The sequence below is a fragment of the Hoplias malabaricus genome, chromosome 14, assembly GCF_029633855.1.
Source record: "Hoplias malabaricus isolate fHopMal1 chromosome 14, fHopMal1.hap1, whole genome shotgun sequence".
NCBI classification, from domain to species: domain Eukaryota; kingdom Metazoa; phylum Chordata; class Actinopteri; order Characiformes; family Erythrinidae; genus Hoplias; species Hoplias malabaricus.
The window spans coordinates 12,337,947-12,364,853 of NC_089813.1; the positions used below are offsets into that span (position 1 = coordinate 12,337,947).

General features: G+C 48.2%; 1 protein-coding gene and 67 non-coding genes across 68 annotated transcripts in view; 1 reads left to right on the top strand and 67 right to left on the bottom strand.

Moving 5' to 3' along the window:
- Positions 1–26,907, top strand: part of LOC136666265 (ninjurin-1-like) — a 226,383-nt gene that overhangs the window by 144,263 nt on the left and 55,213 nt on the right. The window lies entirely within an intron of this gene.
- trnat-ugu (transfer RNA threonine (anticodon UGU)) lies at positions 188–259 on the bottom strand. Its single transcript has one exon. It is a non-coding gene; the product is annotated as a tRNA-Thr (tRNA).
- trnat-cgu (transfer RNA threonine (anticodon CGU)) lies at positions 464–535 on the bottom strand. The gene has a single exon. It is a non-coding gene; the product is annotated as a tRNA-Thr (tRNA).
- trnaa-ugc (transfer RNA alanine (anticodon UGC)) lies at positions 876–947 on the bottom strand. The gene has a single exon. It is a non-coding gene; the product is annotated as a tRNA-Ala (tRNA).
- Positions 1,405–1,476, bottom strand: trnaa-cgc (transfer RNA alanine (anticodon CGC)). Its single transcript has one exon. It is a non-coding gene; the product is annotated as a tRNA-Ala (tRNA).
- Positions 1,745–1,816, bottom strand: trnat-ugu (transfer RNA threonine (anticodon UGU)). The gene has a single exon. It is a non-coding gene; the product is annotated as a tRNA-Thr (tRNA).
- Positions 2,021–2,092, bottom strand: trnat-cgu (transfer RNA threonine (anticodon CGU)). Its single transcript has one exon. It is a non-coding gene; the product is annotated as a tRNA-Thr (tRNA).
- Positions 2,433–2,504, bottom strand: trnaa-ugc (transfer RNA alanine (anticodon UGC)). Its single transcript has one exon. It is a non-coding gene; the product is annotated as a tRNA-Ala (tRNA).
- Positions 2,962–3,033, bottom strand: trnaa-cgc (transfer RNA alanine (anticodon CGC)). The gene has a single exon. It is a non-coding gene; the product is annotated as a tRNA-Ala (tRNA).
- trnat-ugu (transfer RNA threonine (anticodon UGU)) lies at positions 3,302–3,373 on the bottom strand. Its single transcript has one exon. It is a non-coding gene; the product is annotated as a tRNA-Thr (tRNA).
- Positions 3,578–3,649, bottom strand: trnat-cgu (transfer RNA threonine (anticodon CGU)). Its single transcript has one exon. It is a non-coding gene; the product is annotated as a tRNA-Thr (tRNA).
- Positions 3,990–4,061, bottom strand: trnaa-ugc (transfer RNA alanine (anticodon UGC)). Its single transcript has one exon. It is a non-coding gene; the product is annotated as a tRNA-Ala (tRNA).
- Positions 4,519–4,590, bottom strand: trnaa-cgc (transfer RNA alanine (anticodon CGC)). Its single transcript has one exon. It is a non-coding gene; the product is annotated as a tRNA-Ala (tRNA).
- trnat-ugu (transfer RNA threonine (anticodon UGU)) lies at positions 4,859–4,930 on the bottom strand. Its single transcript has one exon. It is a non-coding gene; the product is annotated as a tRNA-Thr (tRNA).
- Positions 5,135–5,206, bottom strand: trnat-cgu (transfer RNA threonine (anticodon CGU)). Its single transcript has one exon. It is a non-coding gene; the product is annotated as a tRNA-Thr (tRNA).
- trnaa-ugc (transfer RNA alanine (anticodon UGC)) lies at positions 5,547–5,618 on the bottom strand. The gene has a single exon. It is a non-coding gene; the product is annotated as a tRNA-Ala (tRNA).
- On the bottom strand, positions 6,076–6,147 carry trnaa-cgc (transfer RNA alanine (anticodon CGC)). The gene has a single exon. It is a non-coding gene; the product is annotated as a tRNA-Ala (tRNA).
- Positions 6,416–6,487, bottom strand: trnat-ugu (transfer RNA threonine (anticodon UGU)). The gene has a single exon. It is a non-coding gene; the product is annotated as a tRNA-Thr (tRNA).
- trnat-cgu (transfer RNA threonine (anticodon CGU)) lies at positions 6,692–6,763 on the bottom strand. Its single transcript has one exon. It is a non-coding gene; the product is annotated as a tRNA-Thr (tRNA).
- trnaa-ugc (transfer RNA alanine (anticodon UGC)) lies at positions 7,104–7,175 on the bottom strand. The gene has a single exon. It is a non-coding gene; the product is annotated as a tRNA-Ala (tRNA).
- Positions 7,633–7,704, bottom strand: trnaa-cgc (transfer RNA alanine (anticodon CGC)). Its single transcript has one exon. It is a non-coding gene; the product is annotated as a tRNA-Ala (tRNA).
- trnat-ugu (transfer RNA threonine (anticodon UGU)) lies at positions 7,973–8,044 on the bottom strand. The gene has a single exon. It is a non-coding gene; the product is annotated as a tRNA-Thr (tRNA).
- trnat-cgu (transfer RNA threonine (anticodon CGU)) lies at positions 8,249–8,320 on the bottom strand. The gene has a single exon. It is a non-coding gene; the product is annotated as a tRNA-Thr (tRNA).
- trnaa-ugc (transfer RNA alanine (anticodon UGC)) lies at positions 8,661–8,732 on the bottom strand. The gene has a single exon. It is a non-coding gene; the product is annotated as a tRNA-Ala (tRNA).
- On the bottom strand, positions 9,190–9,261 carry trnaa-ugc (transfer RNA alanine (anticodon UGC)). Its single transcript has one exon. It is a non-coding gene; the product is annotated as a tRNA-Ala (tRNA).
- trnat-ugu (transfer RNA threonine (anticodon UGU)) lies at positions 9,530–9,601 on the bottom strand. The gene has a single exon. It is a non-coding gene; the product is annotated as a tRNA-Thr (tRNA).
- trnat-cgu (transfer RNA threonine (anticodon CGU)) lies at positions 9,806–9,877 on the bottom strand. The gene has a single exon. It is a non-coding gene; the product is annotated as a tRNA-Thr (tRNA).
- trnaa-ugc (transfer RNA alanine (anticodon UGC)) lies at positions 10,218–10,289 on the bottom strand. Its single transcript has one exon. It is a non-coding gene; the product is annotated as a tRNA-Ala (tRNA).
- On the bottom strand, positions 10,747–10,818 carry trnaa-cgc (transfer RNA alanine (anticodon CGC)). The gene has a single exon. It is a non-coding gene; the product is annotated as a tRNA-Ala (tRNA).
- trnat-ugu (transfer RNA threonine (anticodon UGU)) lies at positions 11,248–11,319 on the bottom strand. The gene has a single exon. It is a non-coding gene; the product is annotated as a tRNA-Thr (tRNA).
- On the bottom strand, positions 11,524–11,595 carry trnat-cgu (transfer RNA threonine (anticodon CGU)). The gene has a single exon. It is a non-coding gene; the product is annotated as a tRNA-Thr (tRNA).
- On the bottom strand, positions 11,936–12,007 carry trnaa-ugc (transfer RNA alanine (anticodon UGC)). Its single transcript has one exon. It is a non-coding gene; the product is annotated as a tRNA-Ala (tRNA).
- Positions 12,465–12,536, bottom strand: trnav-cac (transfer RNA valine (anticodon CAC)). The gene has a single exon. It is a non-coding gene; the product is annotated as a tRNA-Val (tRNA).
- trnat-ugu (transfer RNA threonine (anticodon UGU)) lies at positions 12,805–12,876 on the bottom strand. Its single transcript has one exon. It is a non-coding gene; the product is annotated as a tRNA-Thr (tRNA).
- trnat-cgu (transfer RNA threonine (anticodon CGU)) lies at positions 13,081–13,152 on the bottom strand. Its single transcript has one exon. It is a non-coding gene; the product is annotated as a tRNA-Thr (tRNA).
- Positions 13,493–13,564, bottom strand: trnaa-ugc (transfer RNA alanine (anticodon UGC)). The gene has a single exon. It is a non-coding gene; the product is annotated as a tRNA-Ala (tRNA).
- trnaa-cgc (transfer RNA alanine (anticodon CGC)) lies at positions 14,022–14,093 on the bottom strand. Its single transcript has one exon. It is a non-coding gene; the product is annotated as a tRNA-Ala (tRNA).
- Positions 14,523–14,594, bottom strand: trnat-ugu (transfer RNA threonine (anticodon UGU)). The gene has a single exon. It is a non-coding gene; the product is annotated as a tRNA-Thr (tRNA).
- trnat-cgu (transfer RNA threonine (anticodon CGU)) lies at positions 14,799–14,870 on the bottom strand. The gene has a single exon. It is a non-coding gene; the product is annotated as a tRNA-Thr (tRNA).
- trnaa-ugc (transfer RNA alanine (anticodon UGC)) lies at positions 15,211–15,282 on the bottom strand. The gene has a single exon. It is a non-coding gene; the product is annotated as a tRNA-Ala (tRNA).
- trnav-cac (transfer RNA valine (anticodon CAC)) lies at positions 15,740–15,811 on the bottom strand. The gene has a single exon. It is a non-coding gene; the product is annotated as a tRNA-Val (tRNA).
- On the bottom strand, positions 16,080–16,151 carry trnat-ugu (transfer RNA threonine (anticodon UGU)). The gene has a single exon. It is a non-coding gene; the product is annotated as a tRNA-Thr (tRNA).
- trnat-cgu (transfer RNA threonine (anticodon CGU)) lies at positions 16,356–16,427 on the bottom strand. The gene has a single exon. It is a non-coding gene; the product is annotated as a tRNA-Thr (tRNA).
- Positions 16,768–16,839, bottom strand: trnaa-ugc (transfer RNA alanine (anticodon UGC)). The gene has a single exon. It is a non-coding gene; the product is annotated as a tRNA-Ala (tRNA).
- On the bottom strand, positions 17,297–17,368 carry trnaa-cgc (transfer RNA alanine (anticodon CGC)). The gene has a single exon. It is a non-coding gene; the product is annotated as a tRNA-Ala (tRNA).
- Positions 17,798–17,869, bottom strand: trnat-ugu (transfer RNA threonine (anticodon UGU)). The gene has a single exon. It is a non-coding gene; the product is annotated as a tRNA-Thr (tRNA).
- trnat-cgu (transfer RNA threonine (anticodon CGU)) lies at positions 18,074–18,145 on the bottom strand. The gene has a single exon. It is a non-coding gene; the product is annotated as a tRNA-Thr (tRNA).
- On the bottom strand, positions 18,486–18,557 carry trnaa-ugc (transfer RNA alanine (anticodon UGC)). The gene has a single exon. It is a non-coding gene; the product is annotated as a tRNA-Ala (tRNA).
- On the bottom strand, positions 19,015–19,086 carry trnaa-cgc (transfer RNA alanine (anticodon CGC)). Its single transcript has one exon. It is a non-coding gene; the product is annotated as a tRNA-Ala (tRNA).
- On the bottom strand, positions 19,355–19,426 carry trnat-ugu (transfer RNA threonine (anticodon UGU)). Its single transcript has one exon. It is a non-coding gene; the product is annotated as a tRNA-Thr (tRNA).
- trnat-cgu (transfer RNA threonine (anticodon CGU)) lies at positions 19,631–19,702 on the bottom strand. The gene has a single exon. It is a non-coding gene; the product is annotated as a tRNA-Thr (tRNA).
- trnaa-ugc (transfer RNA alanine (anticodon UGC)) lies at positions 20,043–20,114 on the bottom strand. The gene has a single exon. It is a non-coding gene; the product is annotated as a tRNA-Ala (tRNA).
- trnaa-cgc (transfer RNA alanine (anticodon CGC)) lies at positions 20,572–20,643 on the bottom strand. Its single transcript has one exon. It is a non-coding gene; the product is annotated as a tRNA-Ala (tRNA).
- On the bottom strand, positions 21,073–21,144 carry trnat-ugu (transfer RNA threonine (anticodon UGU)). The gene has a single exon. It is a non-coding gene; the product is annotated as a tRNA-Thr (tRNA).
- Positions 21,349–21,420, bottom strand: trnat-cgu (transfer RNA threonine (anticodon CGU)). The gene has a single exon. It is a non-coding gene; the product is annotated as a tRNA-Thr (tRNA).
- trnaa-ugc (transfer RNA alanine (anticodon UGC)) lies at positions 21,761–21,832 on the bottom strand. Its single transcript has one exon. It is a non-coding gene; the product is annotated as a tRNA-Ala (tRNA).
- trnaa-cgc (transfer RNA alanine (anticodon CGC)) lies at positions 22,290–22,361 on the bottom strand. The gene has a single exon. It is a non-coding gene; the product is annotated as a tRNA-Ala (tRNA).
- trnat-ugu (transfer RNA threonine (anticodon UGU)) lies at positions 22,630–22,701 on the bottom strand. The gene has a single exon. It is a non-coding gene; the product is annotated as a tRNA-Thr (tRNA).
- Positions 22,906–22,977, bottom strand: trnat-cgu (transfer RNA threonine (anticodon CGU)). Its single transcript has one exon. It is a non-coding gene; the product is annotated as a tRNA-Thr (tRNA).
- Positions 23,318–23,389, bottom strand: trnaa-ugc (transfer RNA alanine (anticodon UGC)). Its single transcript has one exon. It is a non-coding gene; the product is annotated as a tRNA-Ala (tRNA).
- trnaa-cgc (transfer RNA alanine (anticodon CGC)) lies at positions 23,847–23,918 on the bottom strand. The gene has a single exon. It is a non-coding gene; the product is annotated as a tRNA-Ala (tRNA).
- Positions 24,348–24,419, bottom strand: trnat-ugu (transfer RNA threonine (anticodon UGU)). The gene has a single exon. It is a non-coding gene; the product is annotated as a tRNA-Thr (tRNA).
- trnat-cgu (transfer RNA threonine (anticodon CGU)) lies at positions 24,624–24,695 on the bottom strand. Its single transcript has one exon. It is a non-coding gene; the product is annotated as a tRNA-Thr (tRNA).
- On the bottom strand, positions 25,036–25,107 carry trnaa-ugc (transfer RNA alanine (anticodon UGC)). Its single transcript has one exon. It is a non-coding gene; the product is annotated as a tRNA-Ala (tRNA).
- trnaa-cgc (transfer RNA alanine (anticodon CGC)) lies at positions 25,565–25,636 on the bottom strand. The gene has a single exon. It is a non-coding gene; the product is annotated as a tRNA-Ala (tRNA).
- trnat-ugu (transfer RNA threonine (anticodon UGU)) lies at positions 25,905–25,976 on the bottom strand. The gene has a single exon. It is a non-coding gene; the product is annotated as a tRNA-Thr (tRNA).
- Positions 26,181–26,252, bottom strand: trnat-cgu (transfer RNA threonine (anticodon CGU)). Its single transcript has one exon. It is a non-coding gene; the product is annotated as a tRNA-Thr (tRNA).
- On the bottom strand, positions 26,593–26,664 carry trnaa-ugc (transfer RNA alanine (anticodon UGC)). Its single transcript has one exon. It is a non-coding gene; the product is annotated as a tRNA-Ala (tRNA).

Here is a 26,907-nt window from a genome sequence, read left to right on the forward strand (position 1 = left end):
AGCACTCCGTCTAGAGCTGAGGGGTTTGGTTTTATTTCTATCTTTTTTTTTATTTTTTACACCTCAAGAGACATGTGCGTGAACTGCACTGGCTGGAGTTACGGCTGAGGCAAAGTCTTCTTCTTACAACAACTGTTATTGCTACGTAGGCTTTTGTTTCCGTTTCTCGGCATGCGTTCTTTAAAAAAGGCACGAACGGGAATTGAACCCGTGATCTTCGGTTTACAAGACCGACGCCTTGCCACTTGGCCACCGCGCCCTGGCCTGTGCTCATTCTTTGTGCGGAAAATTTGGGACAACCAAACGGCACCTTCCTGCCTAGCAGACGGAAGAACGAAGCTGCAAAACGCAGCAAAGGTCACGGAGATTTCACTCGCGCTTTTGCCAAACTGCTACGTCTGTATCGGAACGCAGAGTTTTTCAGAACAGCGTTGGCTTATGGTCCCCATCCATGTCAAAGGAAAGGCACGGACGGGGGTTGAACCCATGATCTTCGGTTTACGAGACCGACGCCTTGCCACTTGGCCACCATGCCTAGCGTAAACGGTGATGAGCCGGCTCGAAGCTGCATATTTCAAATAGCTTTTTAAAACACGAAACTGACATTCTTTTTACGCTGGACACTGAACCCAAGACCTCAAACATGCAGTGAATGTGCTGTATCGCGGAGCTACATCTCCAGTGCTTGCCACGATGATGAATAGGAGAAAGGACTATGCTAAGGAGGTGCCCTGTAAACAAGCACATGCTAGGTTGGACTTGTTAACAGGAAGCAGCACATGCATGCTTCAGAACGTTGAGGGATACGAGCGGACGATGTCTGCGTTGCGCGTTACAATTAACCATAAAGCAGATGCACGGCTGACCAAACAGCATGGAGATTCAGGGGATCGAACCCTGGACCTCATACATGCAAAGCATGCGCTCTACCACTGAGCTACATCCCCAACTGGCAAACGGTTGGGCTGCATGAACTGTGAGCTAATGTCGGAGCTCAAGTAATTCTTAATTCTCCTAAGAAATCTGACAAGTACGCTAGAGGCATTTTAGGTGTGTTTTATTTTTCTTTCTCTTTCCGCCACCTTAAAAAATTCATGGGCAGGGATCAAAGTCAGGATCTTAGCTTGACAAGTAAGACGTCTTATGACTTGGCCATCGTGCGTCCGGTTGTAACATCTAACTAGGCAGGACCCTTAGGGCAAATCTGTCTCTAAGAAGCTGAAGGAAAAAAAAAAACACCACAAAATTCTTACACAGGTAAATGATGAAGCCTGCTAAGAGGAATGAGAGTTCTGGCGCTCTAAGAAAATAATGCTGTAGGGGCAGAGAACGCTTTGTTCGAGGTTGCCATAACAGCGGGCAACCTTTGCACTGCCGGGTTCTCCATACATAAAGCTGCCTGCTTGGAGATGCTGGGGATTGAACCCAGGACCTCATACATGCGAAGCATGCGCTCTACCACTGAGCTACATCCCCTGTACGGGGCGTGAGAGAGGATAAAACCAGGGAAAGTACGCCGAGACGCAGGGGAGTGAAGGTTGCACGGCATGCGTGCAGAGCACTCCGTCTAGAGCTGAGGGGTTTGGTTTTATTTCTATCTTTTTTTTTATTTTTTACACCTCAAGAGACATGTGCGTGAACTGCACTGGCTGGAGTTACGGCTGAGGCAAAGTCTTCTTCTTACAACAACTGTTATTGCTACGTAGGCTTTTGTTTCCGTTTCTCGGCATGCGTTCTTTAAAAAAGGCACGAACGGGAATTGAACCCGTGATCTTCGGTTTACAAGACCGACGCCTTGCCACTTGGCCACCGCGCCCTGGCCTGTGCTCATTCTTTGTGCGGAAAATTTGGGACAACCAAACGGCACCTTCCTGCCTAGCAGACGGAAGAACGAAGCTGCAAAACGCAGCAAAGGTCACGGAGATTTCACTCGCGCTTTTGCCAAACTGCTACGTCTGTATCGGAACGCAGAGTTTTTCAGAACAGCGTTGGCTTATGGTCCCCATCCATGTCAAAGGAAAGGCACGGACGGGGGTTGAACCCATGATCTTCGGTTTACGAGACCGACGCCTTGCCACTTGGCCACCATGCCTAGCGTAAACGGTGATGAGCCGGCTCGAAGCTGCATATTTCAAATAGCTTTTTAAAACACGAAACTGACATTCTTTTTACGCTGGACACTGAACCCAAGACCTCAAACATGCAGTGAATGTGCTGTATCGCGGAGCTACATCTCCAGTGCTTGCCACGATGATGAATAGGAGAAAGGACTATGCTAAGGAGGTGCCCTGTAAACAAGCACATGCTAGGTTGGACTTGTTAACAGGAAGCAGCACATGTATGCTTCAGAACGTTGAGGGATACGAGCGGACGATGTCTGCGTTGCGCGTTACAATTAACCATAAAGCAGATGCACGGCTGACCAAACAGCATGGAGATGCAGGGGATCGAACCCTGGACCTCATACATGCAAAGCATGCGCTCTACCACTGAGCTACATCCCCAACTGGCAAACGGTTGGGCTGCATGAACTGTGAGCTAATGTCGGAGCTCAAGTAATTCTTAATTCTCCTAAGAAATCTGACAAGTAGGCTAGAGGCATTTTAGGTGTGTTTTATTTTTCTTTCTCTTTCCGCCACCTTAAAAAATTCATGGGCAGGGATCAAAGTCAGGATCTTAGCTTGACAAGTAAGACGTCTTATGACTTGGCCATCGTGCGTCCGGTTGTAACATCTAACTAGGCAGGACCCTTAGGGCAAATCTGTCTCTAAGAAGCTGAAGGAAAAAAAAAAACACCACAAAATTCTTACACAGGTAAATGATGAAGCATGCTAAGAGGAATGAGAGTTCTGGCGCTCTAAGAAAATAATGCTGTAGGGGCAGAGAACGCTTTGTTCGAGGTTGCCATAACAGCGGGCAACCTTTGCACTGCCGGGTTCTCCATACATAAAGCTGCCTGCTTGGAGATGCTGGGGATTGAACCCAGGACCTCATACATGCGAAGCATGCGCTCTACCACTGAGCTACATCCCCTGTACGGGGCGTGAGAGAGGATAAAACCAGGGAAAGTACGCCGAGACGCAGGGGAGTGAAGGTTGCACGGCATGCGTGCAAAGCACTCCGTCTAGAGCTGAGGGGTTTGGTTTTATTTCTATCTTTTTTTTTATTTTTTACACCTCAAGAGACATGTGCGTGAACTGCACTGGCTGGAGTTACGGCTGAGGCAAAGTCTTCTTCTTACAACAACTGTTATTGCTACGTAAGCTTTTGTTTCCGTTTCTCGGCATGCGTTCTTTAAAAAAGGCACGAACGGGAATTGAACCCGTGATCTTCGGTTTACAAGACCGACGCCTTGCCACTTGGCCACCGCGCCCTGGCCTGTGCTCATTCTTTGTGCGGAAAATTTGGGACAACCAAACGGCACCTTCCTGCCTAGCAGACGGAAGAACGAAGCTGCAAAACGCAGCAAAGGTCACGGAGATTTCACTCGCGCTTTTGCCAAACTGCTACGTCTGTATCGGAACGCAGAGTTTTTCAGAACAGCGTTGGCTTATGGTCCCCATCCATGTCAAAGGAAAGGCACGGACGGGGGTTGAACCCATGATCTTCGGTTTACGAGACCGACGCCTTGCCACTTGGCCACCATGCCTAGCGTAAACGGTGATGAGCCGGCTCGAAGCTGCATATTTCAAATAGCTTTTTAAAACACGAAACTGACATTCTTTTTACGCTGGACACTGAACCCAAGACCTCACACATGCAGTGAATGTGCTGTATCGCGGAGCTACATCTCCAGTGCTTGCCACGATGATGAATAGGAGAAAGGACTATGCTAAGGAGGTGCCCTGTAAACAAGCACATGCTAGGTTGGACTTGTTAACAGGAAGCAGCACATGTATGCTTCAGAACGTTGAGGGATACGAGCGGACGATGTCTGCGTTGCGCGTTACAATTAACCATAAAGCAGATGCACGGCTGACCAAACAGCATGGAGATGCAGGGGATCGAACCCTGGACCTCATACATGCAAAGCATGCGCTCTACCACTGAGCTACATCCCCAACTGGCAAACGGTTGGGCTGCATGAACTGTGAGCTAATGTCGGAGCTCAAGTAATTCTTAATTCTCCTAAGAAATCTGACAAGTAGGCTAGAGGCATTTTAGGTGTGTTTTATTTTTCTTTCTCTTTCCGCCACCTTAAAAAATTCATGGGCAGGGATCAAAGTCAGGATCTTAGCTTGACAAGTAAGACGTCTTATGACTTGGCCATCGTGCGTCCGGTTGTAACATCTAACTAGGCAGGACCCTTAGGGCAAATCTGTCTCTAAGAAGCTGAAGGAAAAAAAAAAACACCACAAAATTCTTACACAGGTAAATGATGAAGCATGCTAAGAGGAATGAGAGTTCTGGCGCTCTAAGAAAATAATGCTGTAGGGGCAGAGAACGCTTTGTTCGAGGTTGCCATAACAGCGGGCAACCTTTGCACTGCCGGGTTCTCCATACATAAAGCTGCCTGCTTGGAGATGCTGGGGATTGAACCCAGGACCTCATACATGCGAAGCATGCGCTCTACCACTGAGCTACATCCCCTGTATGGGGCGTGAGAGAGGATAAAACCAGGGAAAGTACGCCGAGACGCAGGGGAGTGAAGGTTGCACGGCATGCGTGCAAAGCACTCCGTCTAGAGCTGAGGGGTTTGGTTTTATTTCTATCTTTTTTTTTATTTTTTACACCTCAAGAGACATGTGCATGAACTGCACTGGCTGGAGTTACGGCTGAGGCAAAGTCTTCTTCTTACAACAACTGTTATTGCTACGTAGGCTTTTGTTTCCGTTTCTCGGCATGCGTTCTTTAAAAAAGGCACGAACGGGAATTGAACCCGTGATCTTCGGTTTACAAGACCGACGCCTTGCCACTTGGCCACCGCGCCCTGGCCTGTGCTCATTCTTTGTGCGGAAAATTTGGGACAACCAAACGGCACCTTCCTGCCTAGCAGACGGAAGAACGAAGCTGCAAAACGCAGCAAAGGTCACGGAGATTTCACTCGCGCTTTTGCCAAACTGCTACGTCTGTATCGGAACGCAGAGTTTTTCAGAACAGCGTTGGCTTATGGTCCCCATCCATGTCAAAGGAAAGGCACGGACGGGGGTTGAACCCATGATCTTCGGTTTACGAGACCGACGCCTTGCCACTTGGCCACCATGCCTAGCGTAAACGGTGATGAGCCGGCTCGAAGCTGCATATTTCAAATAGCTTTTTAAAACACGAAACTGACATTCTTTTTACGCTGGACACTGAACCCAAGACCTCACACATGCAGTGAATGTGCTGTATCGCGGAGCTACATCTCCAGTGCTTGCCACGATGATGAATAGGAGAAAGGACTATGCTAAGGAGGTGCCCTGTAAACAAGCACATGCTAGGTTGGACTTGTTAACAGGAAGCAGCACATGCATGCTTCAGAACGTTGAGGGATACGAGCGGACGATGTCTGCGTTGCGCGTTACAATTAACCATAAAGCAGATGCACGGCTGACCAAACAGCATGGAGATGCAGGGGATCGAACCCTGGACCTCATACATGCAAAGCATGCGCTCTACCACTGAGCTACATCCCCAACTGGCAAACGGTTGGGCTGCATGAACTGTGAGCTAATGTCGGAGCTCAAGTAATTCTTAATTCTCCTAAGAAATCTGACAAGTACGCTAGAGGCATTTTAGGTGTGTTTTATTTTTCTTTCTCTTTCCGCCACCTTAAAAAATTCATGGGCAGGGATCAAAGTCAGGATCTTAGCTTGACAAGTAAGACGTCTTATGACTTGGCCATCGTGCGTCCGGTTGTAACATCTAACTAGGCAGGACCCTTAGGGCAAATCTGTCTCTAAGAAGCTGAAGGAAAAAAAAAAACACCACAAAATTCTTACACAGGTAAATGATGAAGCATGCTAAGAGGAATGAGAGTTCTGGCGCTCTAAGAAAATAATGCTGTAGGGGCAGAGAACGCTTTGTTCGAGGTTGCCATAACAGCGGGCAACCTTTGCACTGCCGGGTTCTCCATACATAAAGCTGCCTGCTTGGAGATGCTGGGGATTGAACCCAGGACCTCATACATGCGAAGCATGCGCTCTACCACTGAGCTACATCCCCTGTACGGGGCGTGAGAGAGGATAAAACCAGGGAAAGTACGCCGAGACGCAGGGGAGTGAAGGTTGCACGGCATGCGTGCAAAGCACTCCGTCTAGAGCTGAGGGGTTTGGTTTTATTTCTATCTTTTTTTTTATTTTTTACACCTCAAGAGACATGTGCGTGAACTGCACTGGCTGGAGTTACGGCTGAGGCAAAGTCTTCTTCTTACAACAACTGTTATTGCTACGTAGGCTTTTGTTTCCGTTTCTCGGCATGCGTTCTTTAAAAAAGGCACGAACGGGAATTGAACCCGTGATCTTCGGTTTACAAGACCGACGCCTTGCCACTTGGCCACCGCGCCCTGGCCTGTGCTCATTCTTTGTGCGGAAAATTTGGGACAACCAAACGGCACCTTCCTGCCTAGCAGACGGAAGAACGAAGCTGCAAAACGCAGCAAAGGTCACGGAGATTTCACTCTCGCTTTTGCCAAACTGCTACGTCTGTATCGGAACGCAGAGTTTTTCAGAACAGCGTTGGCTTATGGTCCCCATCCATGTCAAAGGAAAGGCACGGACGGGGGTTGAACCCATGATCTTCGGTTTACGAGACCGACGCCTTGCCACTTGGCCACCATGCCTAGCGTAAACGGTGATGAGCCGGCTCGAAGCTGCATATTTCAAATAGCTTTTTAAAACACGAAACTGACATTCTTTTTACGCTGGACACTGAACCCAAGACCTCAAACATGCAGTGAATGTGCTGTATCGCGGAGCTACGTCTCCAGTGCTTGCCACGATGATGAATAGGAGAAAGGACTATGCTAAGGAGGTGCCCTGTAAACAAGCACATGCTAGGTTGGACTTGTTAACAGGAAGCAGCACATGTATGCTTCAGAACGTTGAGGGATACGAGCGGACGATGTCTGCGTTGCGCGTTACAATTAACCATAAAGCAGATGCACGGCTGACCAAACAGCATGGAGATGCAGGGGATCGAACCCTGGACCTCATACATGCAAAGCATGCGCTCTACCACTGAGCTACATCCCCAACTGGCAAACGGTTGGGCTGCATGAACTGTGAGCTAATGTCGGAGCTCAAGTAATTCTTAATTCTCCTAAGAAATCTGACAAGTAGGCTAGAGGCATTTTAGGTGTGTTTTATTTTTCTTTCTCTTTCCGCCACCTTAAAAAATTCATGGGCAGGGATCAAAGTCAGGATCTTAGCTTGACAAGTAAGACGTCTTATGACTTGGCCATCGTGCGTCCGGTTGTAACATCTAACTAGGCAGGACCCTTAGGGCAAATCTGTCTCTAAGAAGCTGAAGGAAAAAAAAAAACACCACAAAATTCTTACACAGGTAAATGATGAAGCATGCTAAGAGGAATGAGAGTTCTGGCGCTCTAAGAAAATAATGCTGTAGGGGCAGAGAACGCTTTGTTCGAGGTTGCCATAACAGCGGGCAACCTTTGCACTGCCGGGTTCTCCATACATAAAGCTGCCTGCTTGGAGATGCTGGGGATTGAACCCAGGACCTCATACATGCGAAGCATGCGCTCTACCACTGAGCTACATCCCCTGTACGGGGCGTGAGAGAGGATAAAACCAGGGAAAGTACGCCGAGACGCAGGGGAGTGAAGGTTGCACGGCATGCGTGCAAAGCACTCCGTCTAGAGCTGAGGGGTTTGGTTTTATTTCTATCTTTTTTTTTATTTTTTACACCTCAAGAGACATGTGCGTGAACTGCACTGGCTGGAGTTACGGCTGAGGCAAAGTCTTCTTCTTACAACAACTGTTATTGCTACGTAGGCTTTTGTTTCCGTTTCTCGGCATGCGTTCTTTAAAAAAGGCACGAACGGGAATTGAACCCGTGATCTTCGGTTTACAAGACCGACGCCTTGCCACTTGGCCACCGCGCCCTGGCCTGTGCTCATTCTTTGTGCGGAAAATTTGGGACAACCAAACGGCACCTTCCTGCCTAGCAGACGGAAGAACGAAGCTGCAAAACGCAGCAAAGGTCAAGGAGATTTCACTCTCGCTTTTGCCAAACTGCTACGTCTGTATCGGAACGCAGAGTTTTTCAGAACAGCGTTGGCTTATGGTCCCCATCCATGTCAAAGGAAAGGCACGGACGGGGGTTGAACCCATGATCTTCGGTTTACGAGACCGACGCCTTGCCACTTGGCCACCATGCCTAGCGTAAACGGTGATGAGCCGGCTCGAAGCTGCATATTTCAAATAGCTTTTTAAAACACGAAACTGACATTCTTTTTACGCTGGACACTGAACCCAAGACCTCACACATGCAGTGAATGTGCTGTATCGCGGAGCTACATCTCCAGTGCTTGCCACGATGATGAATAGGAGAAAGGACTATGCTAAGGAGGTGCCCTGTAAACAAGCACATGCTAGGTTGGACTTGTTAACAGGAAGCAGCACATGTATGCTTCAGAACGTTGAGGGATACGAGCGGACGATGTCTGCGTTGCGCGTTACAATTAACCATAAAGCAGATGCACGGCTGACCAAACAGCATGGAGATGCAGGGGATCGAACCCTGGACCTCATACATGCAAAGCATGCGCTCTACCACTGAGCTACATCCCCAACTGGCAAACGGTTGGGCTGCATGAACTGTGAGCTAATGTCGGAGCTCAAGTAATTCTTAATTCTCCTAAGAAATCTGACAAGTAGGCTAGAGGCATTTTAGGTGTGTTTTATTTTTCTTTCTCTTTCCGCCACCTTAAAAAATTCATGGGCAGGGATCAAAGTCAGGATCTTAGCTTGACAAGTAAGACGTCTTATGACTTGGCCATCGTGCGTCCGGTTGTAACATCTAACTAGGCAGGACCCTTAGGGCAAATCTGTCTCTAAGAAGCTGAAGGAAAAAAAAAAACACCACAAAATTCTTACACAGGTAAATGATGAAGCATGCTAAGAGGAATGAGAGTTCTGGCGCTCTAAGAAAATAATGCTGTAGGGGCAGAGAACGCTTTGTTCGAGGTTGCCATAACAGCGGGCAACCTTTGCACTGCCGGGTTCTCCATACATAAAGCTGCCTGCTTGGAGATGCTGGGGATTGAACCCAGGACCTCATACATGCAAAGCATGCGCTCTACCACTGAGCTACATCCCCTGTACAGGGCGTGAGAGAGGATAAAACCAGGGAAAGTACGCCGAGACGCAGGGGAGTGAAGGTTGCACGGCATGCGTGCAAAGCACTCCGTCTAGAGCTGAGGGGTTTGGTTTTATTTCTATCTTTTTTTTTATTTTTTACACCTCAAGAGACATGTGCGTGAACTGCACTGGCTGGAGTTACGGCTGAGGCAAAGTCTTCTTCTTACAACAACTGTTATTGCTACGTAGGCTTTTGTTTCCGTTTCTCGGCATGCGTTCTTTAAAAAAGGCACGAACGGGAATTGAACCCGTGATCTTCGGTTTACAAGACTGACGCCTTGCCACTTGGCCACCGCGCCCTGGCCTGTGCTCATTCTTTGTGCGGAAAATTTGGGACAACCAAACGGAACCTTCCTGCCTAGCAGACGGAAGAACGAAGCTGCAAAACGCAGCAAAGGTCAAGGAGATTTCACTCTCGCTTTTGCCAAACTGCTACGTCTGTATCGGAACGCAGAGTTTTTCAGAACAGCGTTGGCTTATGGTCCCCATCCATGTCAAAGGAAAGGCACAGACGGGGGTTGAACCCATGATCTTCGGTTTACGAGACCGACGCCTTGCCACTTGGCCACCATGCCTAGCGTAAACGGTGATGAGCCGGCTCGAAGCTGCATATTTCAAATAGCTTTTTAAAACACGAAACTGACATTCTTTTTACGCTGGACACTGAACCCAAGACCTCACACATGCAGTGAATGTGCTGTATCGCGGAGCTACATCTCCAGTGCTTGCCACGATGATGAATAGGAGAAAGGACTATGCTAAGGAGGTGCCCTGTAAACAAGCACATGCTAGGTTGGACTTGTTAACAGGAAGCAGCACATGTATGCTTCAGAACGTTGAGGGATACGAGCGGACGATGTCTGCGTTGCGCGTTACAATTAACCATAAAGCAGATGCACGGCTGACCAAACAGCATGGAGATGCAGGGGATCGAACCCTGGACCTCATACATGCAAAGCATGCACTCTACCACTGAGCTACATCCCCAACTGGCAAACGGTTGGGCTGCATGAACTGTGAGCTAATGTCGGAGCTCAAGTAATTCTTAATTCTCCTAAGAAATCTGACAAGTAGGCTAGAGGCATTTTAGGTGTGTTTTATTTTTCTTTCTCTTTCCGCCACCTTAAAAAATTCATGGGCAGGGATCAAAGTCAGGATCTTAGCTTGACAAGTAAGACGTCTTATGACTTGGCCATCGTGCGTCCGGTTGTAACATCTAACTAGGCAGGACCCTTAGGGCAAATCTGTCTCTAAGAAGCTGAAGGAAAAAAAAAAACACCACAAAATTCTTACACAGGTAAATGATGAAGCATGCTAAGAGGAATGAGAGTTCTGGCGCTCTAAGAAAATAATGCTGTAGGGGCAGAGAACGCTTTGTTCGAGGTTGCCATAACAGCGGGCAACCTTTGCACTGCCGGGTTCTCCATACATAAAGCTGCCTGCTTGGAGATGCTGGGGATTGAACCCAGGACCTCATACATGCGAAGCATGCGCTCTACCACTGAGCTACATCCCCTGTACGGGGCGTGAGAGAGGATAAAACCAGGGAAAGTACGCCGAGACGCAGGGGAGTGAAGGTTGCACGGCATGCGTGCAAAGCACTCCGTCTAGAGCTGAGGGGTTTGGTTTTATTTCTATCTTTTTTTTTATTTTTTACACCTCAAGAGACATGTGCGTGAACTGCACTGTGAGAGAGGATAAAACCAGGGAAAGTACGCCGAGACGCAGGGGAGTGAAGGTTGCACGGCATGCGTGCAAAGCACTCCGTCTAGAGCTGAGGGGTTTGGTTTTATTTCTATCTTTTTTTTTATTTTTTACACCTCAAGAGACATGTGCGTGAACTGCACTGGCTGGAGTTACGGCTGAGGCAAAGTCTTCTTCTTACAACAACTGTTATTGCTACGTAGGCTTTTGTTTCCGTTTCTCGGCATGCGTTCTTTAAAAAAGGCACGAACGGGAATTGAACCCGTGATCTTCGGTTTACAAGACCGACGCCTTGCCACTTGGCCACCGCGCCCTGGCCTGTGCTCATTCTTTGTGCGGAAAATTTGGGACAACCAAACGGCACCTTCCTGCCTAGCAGACGGAAGAACGAAGCTGCAAAACGCAGCAAAGGTCACGGAGATTTCACTCGCGCTTTTGCCAAACTGCTACGTCTGTATCGGAACGCAGAGTTTTTCAGAACAGCGTTGGCTTATGGTCCCCATCCATGTCAAAGGAAAGGCACGGACGGGGGTTGAACCCATGATCTTCGGTTTACGAGACCGACGCCTTGCCACTTGGCCACCATGCCTAGCGTAAACGGTGGTGAGCCGGCTCGGAGCTGCATATTTCAAATAGCTTTTTAAAACACGAAACTGACATTCTTTTTACGCTGGACACTGAACCCAAGACCTCACACATGCAGTGAATGTGCTGTATCGCGGAGCTACATCTCCAGTGCTTGCCACGATGATGAATAGGAGAAAGGACTATGCTAAGGAGGTGCCCTGTAAACAAGCACATGCTAGGTTGGACTTGTTAACAGGAAGCAGCACATGTATGCTTCAGAACGTTGAGGGATACGAGCGGACGATGTCTGCGTTGCGCGTTACAATTAACCATAAAGCAGATGCACGGCTGACCAAACAGCATGGAGATGCAGGGGATCGAACCCTGGACCTCATACATGCAAAGCATGCGCTCTACCACTGAGCTACATCCCCAACTGGCAAACGGTTGGGCTGCATGAACTGTGAGCTAATGTCGGAGCTCAAGTAATTCTTAATTCTCCTAAGAAATCTGACAAGTAGGCTAGAGGCATTTTAGGTGTGTTTTATTTTTCTTTCTCTTTCCGCCACCTTAAAAAATTCATGGGCAGGGATCAAAGTCAGGATCTTAGCTTGACAAGTAAGACGTCTTATGACTTGGCCATCGTGCGTCCGGTTGTAACATCTAACTAGGCAGGACCCTTAGGGCAAATCTGTCTCTAAGAAGCTGAAGGAAAAAAAAAAACACCACAAAATTCTTACACAGGTAAATGATGAAGCATGCTAAGAGGAATGAGAGTTCTGGCGCTCTAAGAAAATAATGCTGTAGGGGCAAAGAACGCTTTGTTCGAGGTTGCCATAACAGCGGGCAACCTTTGCACTGCCGGGTTCTCCATACATAAAGCTGCCTGCTTGGAGATGCTGGGGATTGAACCCAGGACCTCATACATGTGAAGCATGCGCTCTACCACTGAGCTACATCCCCTGTACAGGGCGTGAGAGAGGATAAAACCAGGGAAAGTACGCCGAGACGCAGGGGAGTGAAGGTTGCACGGCATGCGTGCAAAGCACTCCGTCTAGAGCTGAGGGGTTTGGTTTTATTTCTATCTTTTTTTTTATTTTTTACACCTCAAGAGACATGTGCGTGAACTGCACTGGCTGGAGTTACGGCTGAGGCAAAGTCTTCTTCTTACAACAACTGTTATTGCTACGTAGGCTTTTGTTTCCGTTTCTCGACATGCGTTCTTTAAAAAAGGCACGAACGGGAATTGAACCCGTGATCTTCGGTTTACAAGACCGACGCCTTGCCACTTGGCCACCGCGCCCTGGCCTGTGCTCATTCTTTGTGCGGAAAATTTGGGACAACCAAACGGCACCTTCCTGCCTAGCAGACGGAAGAACGAAGCTGCAAAACGCAGCAAAGGTCAAGGAGATTTCACTCTCGCTTTTGCCAAACTGCTACGTCTGTATCGGAACGCAGAGTTTTTCAGAACAGCGTTGGCTTATGGTCCCCATCCATGTCAAAGGAAAGGCACGGACGGGGGTTGAACCCATGATCTTCGGTTTACGAGACCGACGCCTTGCCACTTGGCCACCATGCCTAGCGTAAACGGTGATGAGCCGGCTCAAAGCTGCATATTTCAAATAGCTTTTTAAAACACGAAACTGACATTCTTTTTACGCTGGACACTGAACCCAAGACCTCACACATGCAGTGAATGTGCTGTATCGCGGAGCTACATCTCCAGTGCTTGCCACGATGATGAATAGGAGAAAGGACTATGCTAAGGAGGTGCCCTGTAAACAAGCACATGCTAGGTTGGACTTGTTAACAGGAAGCAGCACATGTATGCTTCAGAACGTTGAGGGATACGAGCGGACGATGTCTGCGTTGCGCGTTACAATTAACCATAAAGCAGATGCACGGCTGACCAAACAGCATGGAGATGCAGGGGATCGAACCCTGGACCTCATACATGCAAAGCATGCGCTCTACCACTGAGCTACATCCCCAACTGGCAAACGGTTGGGCTGCATGAACTGTGAGCTAATGTCGGAGCTCAAGTAATTCTTAATTCTCCTAAGAAATCTGACAAGTAGGCTAGAGGCATTTTAGGTGTGTTTTATTTTTCTTTCTCTTTCCGCCACCTTAAAAAATTCATGGGCAGGGATCAAAGTCAGGATCTTAGCTTGACAAGTAAGACGTCTTATGACTTGGCCATCGTGCGTCCGGTTGTAACATCTAACTAGGCAGGACCCTTAGGGCAAATCTGTCTCTAAGAAGCTGAAGGAAAAAAAAAAACACCACAAAATTCTTACACAGGTAAATGATGAAGCATGCTAAGAGGAATGAGAGTTCTGGCGCTCTAAGAAAATAATGCTGTAGGGGCAGAGAACGCTTTGTTCGAGGTTGCCATAACAGCGGGCAACCTTTGCACTGCCGGGTTCTCCATACATAAAGCTGCCTGCTTGGAGATGCTGGGGATTGAACCCAGGACCTCATACATGCGAAGCATGCGCTCTACCACTGAGCTACATCCCCTGTACGGGGCGTGAGAGAGGATAAAACCAGGGAAAGTACGCCGAGACGCAGGGGAGTGAAGGTTGCACGGCATGCGTGCAAAGCACTCCGTCTAGAGCTGAGGGGTTTGGTTTTATTTCTATCTTTTTTTTTATTTTTTACACCTCAAGAGACATGTGTGTGAACTGCACTGTGAGAGAGGATAAAACCAGGGAAAGTACGCCGAGACGCAGGGGAGTGAAGGTTGCACGGCATGCGTGCAAAGCACTCCGTCTAGAGCTGAGGGGTTTGGTTTTATTTCTATCTTTTTTTTTATTTTTTACACCTCAAGAGACATGTGCGTGAACTGCACTGGCTGGAGTTACGGCTGAGGCAAAGTCTTCTTCTTACAACAACTGTTATTGCTACGTAGGCTTTTGTTTCCGTTTCTCGGCATGCGTTCTTTAAAAAAGGCACGAACGGGAATTGAACCCGTGATCTTCGGTTTACAAGACCGACACCTTGCCACTTGGCCACCGCGCCCTGGCCTGTGCTCATTCTTTGTGCGGAAAATTTGGGACAACCAAACGGCACCTTCCTGCCTAGCAGACGGAAGAACGAAGCTGCAAAACGCAGCAAAGGTCACGGAGATTTCACTCGCGCTTTTGCCAAACTGCTACGTCTGTATCGGAACGCAGAGTTTTTCAGAACAGCGTTGGCTTATGGTCCCCATCCATGTCAAAGGAAAGGCACGGACGGGGGTTGAACCCATGATCTTCGGTTTACGAGACCGACGCCTTGCCACTTGGCCACCATGCCTAGCGTAAACGGTGGTGAGCCGGCTCGAAGCTGCATATTTCAAATAGCTTTTTAAAACACGAAACTGACATTCTTTTTACGCTGGACACTGAACCCAAGACCTCACACATGCAGTGAATGTGCTGTATCGCGGAGCTACATCTCCAGTGCTTGCCACGATGATGAATAGGAGAAAGGACTATGCTAAGGAGGTGCCCTGTAAACAAGCACATGCTAGGTTGGACTTGTTAACAGGAAGCAGCACATGTATGCTTCAGAACGTTGAGGGATACGAGCGGACGATGTCTGCGTTGCGCGTTACAATTAACCATAAAGCAGATGCACGGCTGACCAAACAGCATGGAGATGCAGGGGATCGAACCCTGGACCTCATACATGCAAAGCATGCGCTCTACCACTGAGCTACATCCCCAACTGGCAAACGGTTGGGCTGCATGAACTGTGAGCTAATGTCGGAGCTCAAGTAATTCTTAATTCTCCTAAGAAATCTGACAAGTAGGCTAGAGGCATTTTAGGTGTGTTTTATTTTTCTTTCTCTTTCCGCCACCTTAAAAAATTCATGGGCAGGGATCAAAGTCAGGATCTTAGCTTGACAAGTAAGACGTCTTATGACTTGGCCATCGTGCGTCCGGTTGTAACATCTAACTAGGCAGGACCCTTAGGGCAAATCTGTCTCTAAGAAGCTGAAGGAAAAAAAAAAACACCACAAAATTCTTACACAGGTAAATGATGAAGCATGCTAAGAGGAATGAGAGTTCTGGCGCTCTAAGAAAATAATGCTGTAGGGGCAAAGAACGCTTTGTTCGAGGTTGCCATAACAGCGGGCAACCTTTGCACTGCCGGGTTCTCCATACATAAAGCTGCCTGCTTGGAGATGCTGGGGATTGAACCCAGGACCTCATACATGTGAAGCATGCGCTCTACCACTGAGCTACATCCCCTGTACAGGGCGTGAGAGAGGATAAAACCAGGGAAAGTACGCCGAGACGCAGGGGAGTGAAGGTTGCACGGCATGCGTGCAAAGCACTCCGTCTAGAGCTGAGGGGTTTGGTTTTATTTCTATCTTTTTTTTTATTTTTTACACCTCAAGAGACATGTGCGTGAACTGCACTGGCTGGAGTTACGGCTGAGGCAAAGTCTTCTTCTTACAACAACTGTTATTGCTACGTAGGCTTTTGTTTCCGTTTCTCGACATGCGTTCTTTAAAAAAGGCACGAACGGGAATTGAACCCGTGATCTTCGGTTTACAAGACCGACGCCTTGCCACTTGGCCACCGCGCCCTGGCCTGTGCTCATTCTTTGTGCGGAAAATTTGGGACAACCAAACGGCACCTTCCTGCCTAGCAGACGGAAGAACGAAGCTGCAAAACGCAGCAAAGGTCAAGGAGATTTCACTCTCGCTTTTGCCAAACTGCTACGTCTGTATCGGAACGCAGAGTTTTTCAGAACAGCGTTGGCTTATGGTCCCCATCCATGTCAAAGGAAAGGCACGGACGGGGGTTGAACCCATGATCTTCGGTTTACGAGACCGACGCCTTGCCACTTGGCCACCATGCCTAGCGTAAACGGTGATGAGCCGGCTCAAAGCTGCATATTTCAAATAGCTTTTTAAAACACGAAACTGACATTCTTTTTACGCTGGACACTGAACCCAAGACCTCACACATGCAGTGAATGTGCTGTATCGCGGAGCTACATCTCCAGTGCTTGCCACGATGATGAATAGGAGAAAGGACTATGCTAAGGAGGTGCCCTGTAAACAAGCACATGCTAGGTTGGACTTGTTAACAGGAAGCAGCACATGTATGCTTCAGAACGTTGAGGGATACGAGCGGACGATGTCTGCGTTGCGCGTTACAATTAACCATAAAGCAGATGCACGGCTGACCAAACAGCATGGAGATGCAGGGGATCGAACCCTGGACCTCATACATGCAAAGCATGCGCTCTACCACTGAGCTACATCCCCAACTGGCAAACGGTTGGGCTGCATGAACTGTGAGCTAATGTCGGAGCTCAAGTAATTCTTAATTCTCCTAAGAAATCTGACAAGTAGGCTAGAGGCATTTTAGGTGTGTTTTATTTTTCTTTCTCTTTCCGCCACCTTAAAAAATTCATGGGCAGGGATCAAAGTCAGGATCTTAGCTTGACAAGTAAGACGTCTTATGACTTGGCCATCGTGCGTCCGGTTGTAACATCTAACTAGGCAGGACCCTTAGGGCAAATCTGTCTCTAAGAAGCTGAAGGAAAAAAAAAAACACCACAAAATTCTTACACAGGTAAATGATGAAGCATGCTAAGAGGAATGAGAGTTCTGGCGCTCTAAGAAAATAATGCTGTAGGGGCAGAGAACGCTTTGTTCGAGGTTGCCATAACAGCGGGCAACCTTTGCACTGCCGGGTTCTCCATACATAAAGCTGCCTGCTTGGAGATGCTGGGGATTGAACCCAGGACCTCATACATGCGAAGCATGCGCTCTACCACTGAGCTACATCCCCTGTACGGGGCGTGAGAGAGGATAAAACCAGGGAAAGTACGCCGAGACGCAGGGGAGTGAAGGTTGCACGGCATGCGTGCAAAGCACTCCGTCTAGAGCTGAGGGGTTTGGTTTTATTTCTATCTTTTTTTTTATTTTTTACACCTCAAGAGACATGTGTGTGAACTGCACTGTGAGAGAGGATAAAACCAGGGAAAGTACGCCGAGACGCAGGGGAGTGAAGGTTGCACGGCATGCGTGCAAAGCACTCCGTCTAGAGCTGAGGGGTTTGGTTTTATTTCTATCTTTTTTTTTATTTTTTACACCTCAAGAGACATGTGCGTGAACTGCACTGGCTGGAGTTACGGCTGAGGCAAAGTCTTCTTCTTACAACAACTGTTATTGCTACGTAGGCTTTTGTTTCCGTTTCTCGGCATGCGTTCTTTAAAAAAGGCACGAACGGGAATTGAACCCGTGATCTTCGGTTTACAAGACCGACACCTTGCCACTTGGCCACCGCGCCCTGGCCTGTGCTCATTCTTTGTGCGGAAAATTTGGGACAACCAAACGGCACCTTCCTGCCTAGCAGACGGAAGAACGAAGCTGCAAAACGCAGCAAAGGTCACGGAGATTTCACTCGCGCTTTTGCCAAACTGCTACGTCTGTATCGGAACGCAGAGTTTTTCAGAACAGCGTTGGCTTATGGTCCCCATCCATGTCAAAGGAAAGGCACGGACGGGGGTTGAACCCATGATCTTCGGTTTACGAGACCGACGCCTTGCCACTTGGCCACCATGCCTAGCGTAAACGGTGGTGAGCCGGCTCGAAGCTGCATATTTCAAATAGCTTTTTAAAACACGAAACTGACATTCTTTTTACGCTGGACACTGAACCCAAGACCTCACACATGCAGTGAATGTGCTGTATCGCGGAGCTACATCTCCAGTGCTTGCCACGATGATGAATAGGAGAAAGGACTATGCTAAGGAGGTGCCCTGTAAACAAGCACATGCTAGGTTGGACTTGTTAACAGGAAGCAGCACATGTATGCTTCAGAACGTTGAGGGATACGAGCGGACGATGTCTGCGTTGCGCGTTACAATTAACCATAAAGCAGATGCACGGCTGACCAAACAGCATGGAGATGCAGGGGATCGAACCCTGGACCTCATACATGCAAAGCATGCGCTCTACCACTGAGCTACATCCCCAACTGGCAAACGGTTGGGCTGCATGAACTGTGAGCTAATGTCGGAGCTCAAGTAATTCTTAATTCTCCTAAGAAATCTGACAAGTAGGCTAGAGGCATTTTAGGTGTGTTTTATTTTTCTTTCTCTTTCCGCCACCTTAAAAAATTCATGGGCAGGGATCAAAGTCAGGATCTTAGCTTGACAAGTAAGACGTCTTATGACTTGGCCATCGTGCGTCCGGTTGTAACATCTAACTAGGCAGGACCCTTAGGGCAAATCTGTCTCTAAGAAGCTGAAGGAAAAAAAAAAACACCACAAAATTCTTACACAGGTAAATGATGAAGCATGCTAAGAGGAATGAGAGTTCTGGCGCTCTAAGAAAATAATGCTGTAGGGGCAGAGAACGCTTTGTTCGAGGTTGCCATAACAGCGGGCAACCTTTGCACTGCCGGGTTCTCCATACATAAAGCTGCCTGCTTGGAGATGCTGGGGATTGAACCCAGGACCTCATACATGCGAAGCATGCGCTCTACCACTGAGCTACATCCCCTGTACGGGGCGTGAGAGAGGATAAAACCAGGGAAAGTACGCCGAGACGCAGGGGAGTGAAGGTTGCACGGCATGCGTGCAAAGCACTCCGTCTAGAGCTGAGGGGTTTGGTTTTATTTCTATCTTTTTTTTTATTTTTTACACCTCAAGAGACATGTGCGTGAACTGCACTGGCTGGAGTTACGGCTGAGGCAAAGTCTTCTTCTTACAACAACTGTTATTGCTACGTAGGCTTTTGTTTCCGTTTCTCGGCATGCGTTCTTTAAAAAAGGCACGAACGGGAATTGAACCCGTGATCTTCGGTTTACAAGACCGACGCCTTGCCACTTGGCCACCGCGCCCTGGCCTGTGCTCATTCTTTGTGCGGAAAATTTGGGACAACCAAACGGCACCTTCCTGCCTAGCAGACGGAAGAACGAAGCTGCAAAACGCAGCAAAGGTCAAGGAGATTTCACTCTCGCTTTTGCCAAACTGCTACGTCTGTATCGGAACGCAGAGTTTTTCAGAACAGCGTTGGCTTATGGTCCCCATCCATGTCAAAGGAAAGGCACGGACGGGGGTTGAACCCATGATCTTCGGTTTACGAGACCGACGCCTTGCCACTTGGCCACCATGCCTAGCGTAAACGGTGATGAGCCGGCTCGAAGCTGCATATTTCAAATAGCTTTTTAAAACACGAAACTGACATTCTTTTTACGCTGGACACTGAACCCAAGACCTCACACATGCAGTGAATGTGCTGTATCGCGGAGCTACATCTCCAGTGCTTGCCACGATGATGAATAGGAGAAAGGACTATGCTAAGGAGGTGCCCTGTAAACAAGCACATGCTAGGTTGGACTTGTTAACAGGAAGCAGCACATGTATGCTTCAGAACGTTGAGGGATACGAGCGGACGATGTCTGCGTTGCGCGTTACAATTAACCATAAAGCAGATGCACGGCTGACCAAACAGCATGGAGATGCAGGGGATCGAACCCTGGACCTCATACATGCAAAGCATGCGCTCTACCACTGAGCTACATCCCCAACTGGCAAACGGTTGGGCTGCATGAACTGTGAGCTAATGTCGGAGCTCAAGTAATTCTTAATTCTCCTAAGAAATCTGACAAGTAGGCTAGAGGCATTTTAGGTGTGTTTTATTTTTCTTTCTCTTTCCGCCACCTTAAAAAATTCATGGGCAGGGATCAAAGTCAGGATCTTAGCTTGACAAGTAAGACGTCTTATGACTTGGCCATCGTGCGTCCGGTTGTAACATCTAACTAGGCAGGACCCTTAGGGCAAATCTGTCTCTAAGAAGCTGAAGGAAAAAAAAAAACACCACAAAATTCTTACACAGGTAAATGATGAAGCATGCTAAGAGGAATGAGAGTTCTGGCGCTCTAAGAAAATAATGCTGTAGGGGCAGAGAACGCTTTGTTCGAGGTTGCCATAACAGCGGGCAACCTTTGCACTGCCGGGTTCTCCATACATAAAGCTGCCTGCTTGGAGATGCTGGGGATTGAACCCAGGACCTCATACATGCGAAGCATGCGCTCTACCACTGAGCTACATCCCCTGTACGGGGCGTGAGAGAGGATAAAACCAGGGAAAGTACGCCGAGACGCAGGGGAGTGAAGGTTGCACGGCATGCGTGCAAAGCACTCCGTCTAGAGCTGAGGGGTTTGGTTTTATTTCTATCTTTTTTTTTATTTTTTACACCTCAAGAGACATGTGTGTGAACTGCACTGTGAGAGAGGATAAAACCAGGGAAAGTACGCCGAGACGCAGGGGAGTGAAGGTTGCACGGCATGCGTGCAAAGCACTCCGTCTAGAGCTGAGGGGTTTGGTTTTATTTCTATCTTTTTTTTTATTTTTTACACCTCAAGAGACATGTGCGTGAACTGCACTGGCTGGAGTTACGGCTGAGGCAAAGTCTTCTTCTTACAACAACTGTTATTGCTACGTAGGCTTTTGTTTCCGTTTCTCGGCATGCGTTCTTTAAAAAAGGCACGAACGGGAATTGAACCCGTGATCTTCGGTTTACAAGACCGACGCCTTGCCACTTGGCCACCGCGCCCTGGCCTGTGCTCATTCTTTGTGCGGAAAATTTGGGACAACCAAACGGCACCTTCCTGCCTAGCAGACGGAAGAACGAAGCTGCAAAACGCAGCAAAGGTCACGGAGATTTCACTCGCGCTTTTGCCAAACTGCTACGTCTGTATCGGAACGCAGAGTTTTTCAGAACAGCGTTGGCTTATGGTCCCCATCCATGTCAAAGGAAAGGCACGGACGGGGGTTGAACCCATGATCTTCGGTTTACGAGACCGACGCCTTGCCACTTGGCCACCATGCCTAGCGTAAACGGTGGTGAGCCGGCTCGAAGCTGCATATTTCAAATAGCTTTTTAAAACACGAAACTGACATTCTTTTTACGCTGGACACTGAACCCAAGACCTCACACATGCAGTGAATGTGCTGTATCGCGGAGCTACATCTCCAGTGCTTGCCACGATGATGAATAGGAGAAAGGACTATGCTAAGGAGGTGCCCTGTAAACAAGCACATGCTAGGTTGGACTTGTTAACAGGAAGCAGCACATGTATGCTTCAGAACGTTGAGGGATACGAGCGGACGATGTCTGCGTTGCGCGTTACAATTAACCATAAAGCAGATGCACGGCTGACCAAACAGCATGGAGATGCAGGGGATCGAACCCTGGACCTCATACATGCAAAGCATGCGCTCTACCACTGAGCTACATCCCCAACTGGCAAACGGTTGGGCTGCATGAACTGTGAGCTAATGTCGGAGCTCAAGTAATTCTTAATTCTCCTAAGAAATCTGACAAGTAGGCTAGAGGCATTTTAGGTGTGTTTTATTTTTCTTTCTCTTTCCGCCACCTTAAAAAATTCATGGGCAGGGATCAAAGTCAGGATCTTAGCTTGACAAGTAAGACGTCTTATGACTTGGCCATCGTGCGTCCGGTTGTAACATCTAACTAGGCAGGACCCTTAGGGCAAATCTGTCTCTAAGAAGCTGAAGGAAAAAAAAAAACACCACAAAATTCTTACACAGGTAAATGATGAAGCATGCTAAGAGGAATGAGAGTTCTGGCGCTCTAAGAAAATAATGCTGTAGGGGCAGAGAACGCTTTGTTCGAGGTTGCCATAACAGCGGGCAACCTTTGCACTGCCGGGTTCTCCATACATAAAGCTGCCTGCTTGGAGATGCTGGGGATTGAACCCAGGACCTCATACATGCGAAGCATGCGCTCTACCACTGAGCTACATCCCCTGTACGGGGCGTGAGAGAGGATAAAACCAGGGAAAGTACGCCGAGACGCAGGGGAGTGAAGGTTGCACGGCATGCGTGCAAAGCACTCCGTCTAGAGCTGAGGGGTTTGGTTTTATTTCTATCTTTTTTTTTATTTTTTACACCTCAAGAGACATGTGCGTGAACTGCACTGGCTGGAGTTACGGCTGAGGCAAAGTCTTCTTCTTACAACAACTGTTATTGCTACGTAGGCTTTTGTTTCCGTTTCTCGGCATGCGTTCTTTAAAAAAGGCACGAACGGGAATTGAACCCGTGATCTTCGGTTTACAAGACCGACGCCTTGACACTTGGCCACCGCGCCCTGGCCTGTGCTCATTCTTTGTGCGGAAAATTTGGGACAACCAAACGGCACCTTCCTGCCTAGCAGACGGAAGAACGAAGCTGCAAAACGCAGCAAAGGTCAAGGAGATTTCACTCTCGCTTTTGCCAAACTGCTACGTCTGTATCGGAACGCAGAGTTTTTCAGAACAGCGTTGGCTTATGGTCCCCATCCATGTCAAAGGAAAGGCACGGACGGGGGTTGAACCCATGATCTTCGGTTTACGAGACCGACGCCTTGCCACTTGGCCACCATGCCTAGCGTAAACGGTGATGAGCCGGCTCGAAGCTGCATATTTCAAATAGCTTTTTAAAACACGAAACTGACATTCTTTTTACGCTGGACACTGAACCCAAGACCTCACACATGCAGTGAATGTGCTGTATCGCGGAGCTACATCTCCAGTGCTTGCCACGATGATGAATAGGAGAAAGGACTATGCTAAGGAGGTGCCCTGTAAACAAGCACATGCTAGGTTGGACTTGTTAACAGGAAGCAGCACATGTATGCTTCAGAACGTTGAGGGATACGAGCGGACGATGTCTGCGTTGCGCGTTACAATTAACCATAAAGCAGATGCACGGCTGACCAAACAGCATGGAGATGCAGGGGATCGAACCCTGGACCTCATACATGCAAAGCATGCGCTCTACCACTGAGCTACATCCCCAACTGGCAAACGGTTGGGCTGCATGAACTGTGAGCTAATGTCGGAGCTCAAGTAATTCTTAATTCTCCTAAGAAATCTGACAAGTAGGCTAGAGGCATTTTAGGTGTGTTTTATTTTTCTTTCTCTTTCCGCCACCTTAAAAAATTCATGGGCAGGGATCAAAGTCAGGATCTTAGCTTGACAAGTAAGACGTCTTATGACTTGGCCATCGTGCGTCCGGTTGTAACATCTAACTAGGCAGGACCCTTAGGGCAAATCTGTCTCTAAGAAGCTAAAGGAAAAAAAAAAACACCACAAAATTCTTACACAGGTAAATGATGAAGCATGCTAAGAGGAATGAGAGTTCTGGCGCTCTAAGAAAATAATGCTGTAGGGGCAGAGAACGCTTTGTTCGAGGTTGCCATAACAGCGGGCAACCTTTGCACTGCCGGGTTCTCCATACATAAAGCTGCCTGCTTGGAGATGCTGGGGATTGAACCCAGGACCTCATACATGCGAAGCATGCGCTCTACCACTGAGCTACATCCCCTGTACGGGGCGTGAGAGAGGATAAAACCAGGGAAAGTACGCCGAGACGCAGGGGAGTGAAGGTTGCACGGCATGCGTGCAAAGCACTCCGTCCAGAGCTGAGGGGTTTGGTTTTATTTCTATCTTTTTTTTTATTTTTTACACCTCAAGAGACATGTGTGTGAACTGCACTGTGAGAGAGGATAAAACCAGGGAAAGTACGCCGAGACGCAGGGGAGTGAAGGTTGCACGGCATGCGTGCAAAGCACTCCGTCTAGAGCTGAGGGGTTTGGTTTTATTTCTATCTTTTTTTTTATTTTTTACACCTCAAGAGACATGTGCGTGAACTGCACTGGCTGGAGTTACGGCTGAGGCAAAGTCTTCTTCTTACAACAACTGTTATTGCTACGTAGGCTTTTGTTTCCGTTTCTCGGCATGCGTTCTTTAAAAAAGGCACGAACGGGAATTGAACCCTTGATCTTCGGTTTACAAGACCGACGCCTTGCCACTTGGCCACCGCGCCCTGGCCTGTGCTCATTCTTTGTGCGGAAAATTTGGGACAACCAAACGGCACCTTCCTGCCTAGCAGACGGAAGAGCGAAGCTGCAAAACGCAGCAAAGGTCACGGAGATTTCACTCGCGCTTTTGCCAAACTGCTACGTCTGTATCGGAACGCAGAGTTTTTCAGAACAGCGTTGGCTTATGGTCCCCATCCATGTCAAAGGAAAGGCACGGACGGGGGTTGAACCCATGATCTTCGGTTTACGAGACCGACGCCTTGCCACTTGGCCACCATGCCTAGCGTAAACGGTGATGAGCCGGCTCAAAGCTGCATATTTCAAATAGCTTTTTAAAACACGAAACTGACATTCTTTTTACGCTGGACACTGAACCCAAGACCTCACACATGCAGTGAATGTGCTGTATCGCGGAGCTACATCTCCAGTGCTTGCCACGATGATGAATAGGAGAAAGGACTATGCTAAGGAGGTGCCCTGTAAATAAGCACATGCTAGGTTGGACTTGTTAACAGGAAGCAGCACATGTATGCTTCAGAACGTTGAGGGATACGAGCGGACGATGTCTGCGTTGCGCGTTACAATTAACCATAAAGCAGATGCACGGCTGACCAAACAGCATGGAGATGCAGGGGATCGAACCCTGGACCTCATACATGCAAAGCATGCGCTCTACCACTGAGCTACATCCCCAACTGGCAAACGGTTGGGCTGCATGAACTGTGAGCTAATGTCGGAGCTCAAGTAATTCTTAATTCTCCTAAGAAATCTGACAAGTAGGCTAGAGGCATTTTAGGTGTGTTTTATTTTTCTTTCTCTTTCCGCCACCTTAAAAAATTCATGGGCAGGGATCAAAGTCAGGATCTTAGCTTGACAAGTAAGACGTCTTATGACTTGGCCATCGTGCGTCCGGTTGTAACATCTAACTAGGCAGGACCCTTAGGGCAAATCTGTCTCTAAGAAGCTGAAGGAAAAAAAAAAACACCACAAAATTCTTACACAGGTAAATGATGAAGCATGCTAAGAGGAATGAGAGTTCTGGCGCTCTAAGAAAATAATGCTGTAGGGGCAGAGAACGCTTTGTTCGAGGTTGCCATAACAGCGGGCAACCTTTGCACTGCCGGGTTCTCCATACATAAAGCTGCCTGCTTGGAGATGCTGGGGATTGAACCCAGGACCTCATACATGCGAAGCATGCGCTCTACCACTGAGCTACATCCCCTGTACGGGGCGTGAGAGAGGATAAAACCAGGGAAAGTACGCCGAGACGCAGGGGAGTGAAGGTTGCACGGCATGCGTGCAAAGCACTCCGTCTAGAGCTGAGGGGTTTGGTTTTATTTCTATCTTTTTTTTTATTTTTTACACCTCAAGAGACATGTGCGTGAACTGCACTGGCTGGAGTTACGGCTGAGGCAAAGTCTTCTTCTTACAACAACTGTTATTGCTACGTAGGCTTTTGTTTCCGTTTCTCGGCATGCGTTCTTTAAAAAAGGCACAAACGGGAATTGAACCCGTGATCTTCGGTTTACAAGACCGACGCCTTGCCACTTGGCCACCGCGCCCTGGCCTGTGCTCATTCTTTGTGCGGAAAATTTGGGACAACCAAACGGCACCTTCCTGCCTAGCAGACGGAAGAACGAAGCTGCAAAACGCAGCAAAGGTCACGGAGATTTCACTCGCGCTTTTGCCAAACTGCTACGTCTGTATCGGAACGCAGAGTTTTTCAGAACAGCGTTGGCTTATGGTCCCCATCCATGTCAAAGGAAAGGCACGGACGGGGGTTGAACCCATGATCTTCGGTTTACGAGACCGACGCCTTGCCACTTGGCCACCATGCCTAGCGTAAACGGTGATGAGCCGGCTCGAAGCTGCATATTTCAAATAGCTTTTTAAAACACGAAACTGACATTCTTTTTACGCTGGACACTGAACCCAAGACCTCAAACATGCAGTGAATGTGCTGTATCGCGGAGCTACATCTCCAGTGCTTGCCACGATGATGAATAGGAGAAAGGACTATGCTAAGGAGGTGCCCTGTAAACAAGCACATGCTAGGTTGGACTTGTTAACAGGAAGCAGCACATGTATGCTTCAGAACGTTGAGGGATACGAGCGGACGATGTCTGCGTTGCGCGTTACAATTAACCATAAAGCAGATGCACGGCTGACCAAACAGCATGGAGATGCAGGGGATCGAACCCTGGACCTCATACATGCAAAGCATGCGCTCTACCACTGAGCTACATCCCCAACTGGCAAACGGTTGGGCTGCATGAACTGTGAGCTAATGTCGGAGCTCAAGTAATTCTTAATTCTCCTAAGAAATCTGACAAGTAGGCTAGAGGCATTTTAGGTGTGTTTTATTTTTCTTTCTCTTTCCGCCACCTTAAAAAATTCATGGGCAGGGATCAAAGTCAGGATCTTAGCTTGACAAGTAAGACGTCTTATGACTTGGCCATCGTGCGTCCGGTTGTAACATCTAACTAGGCAGGA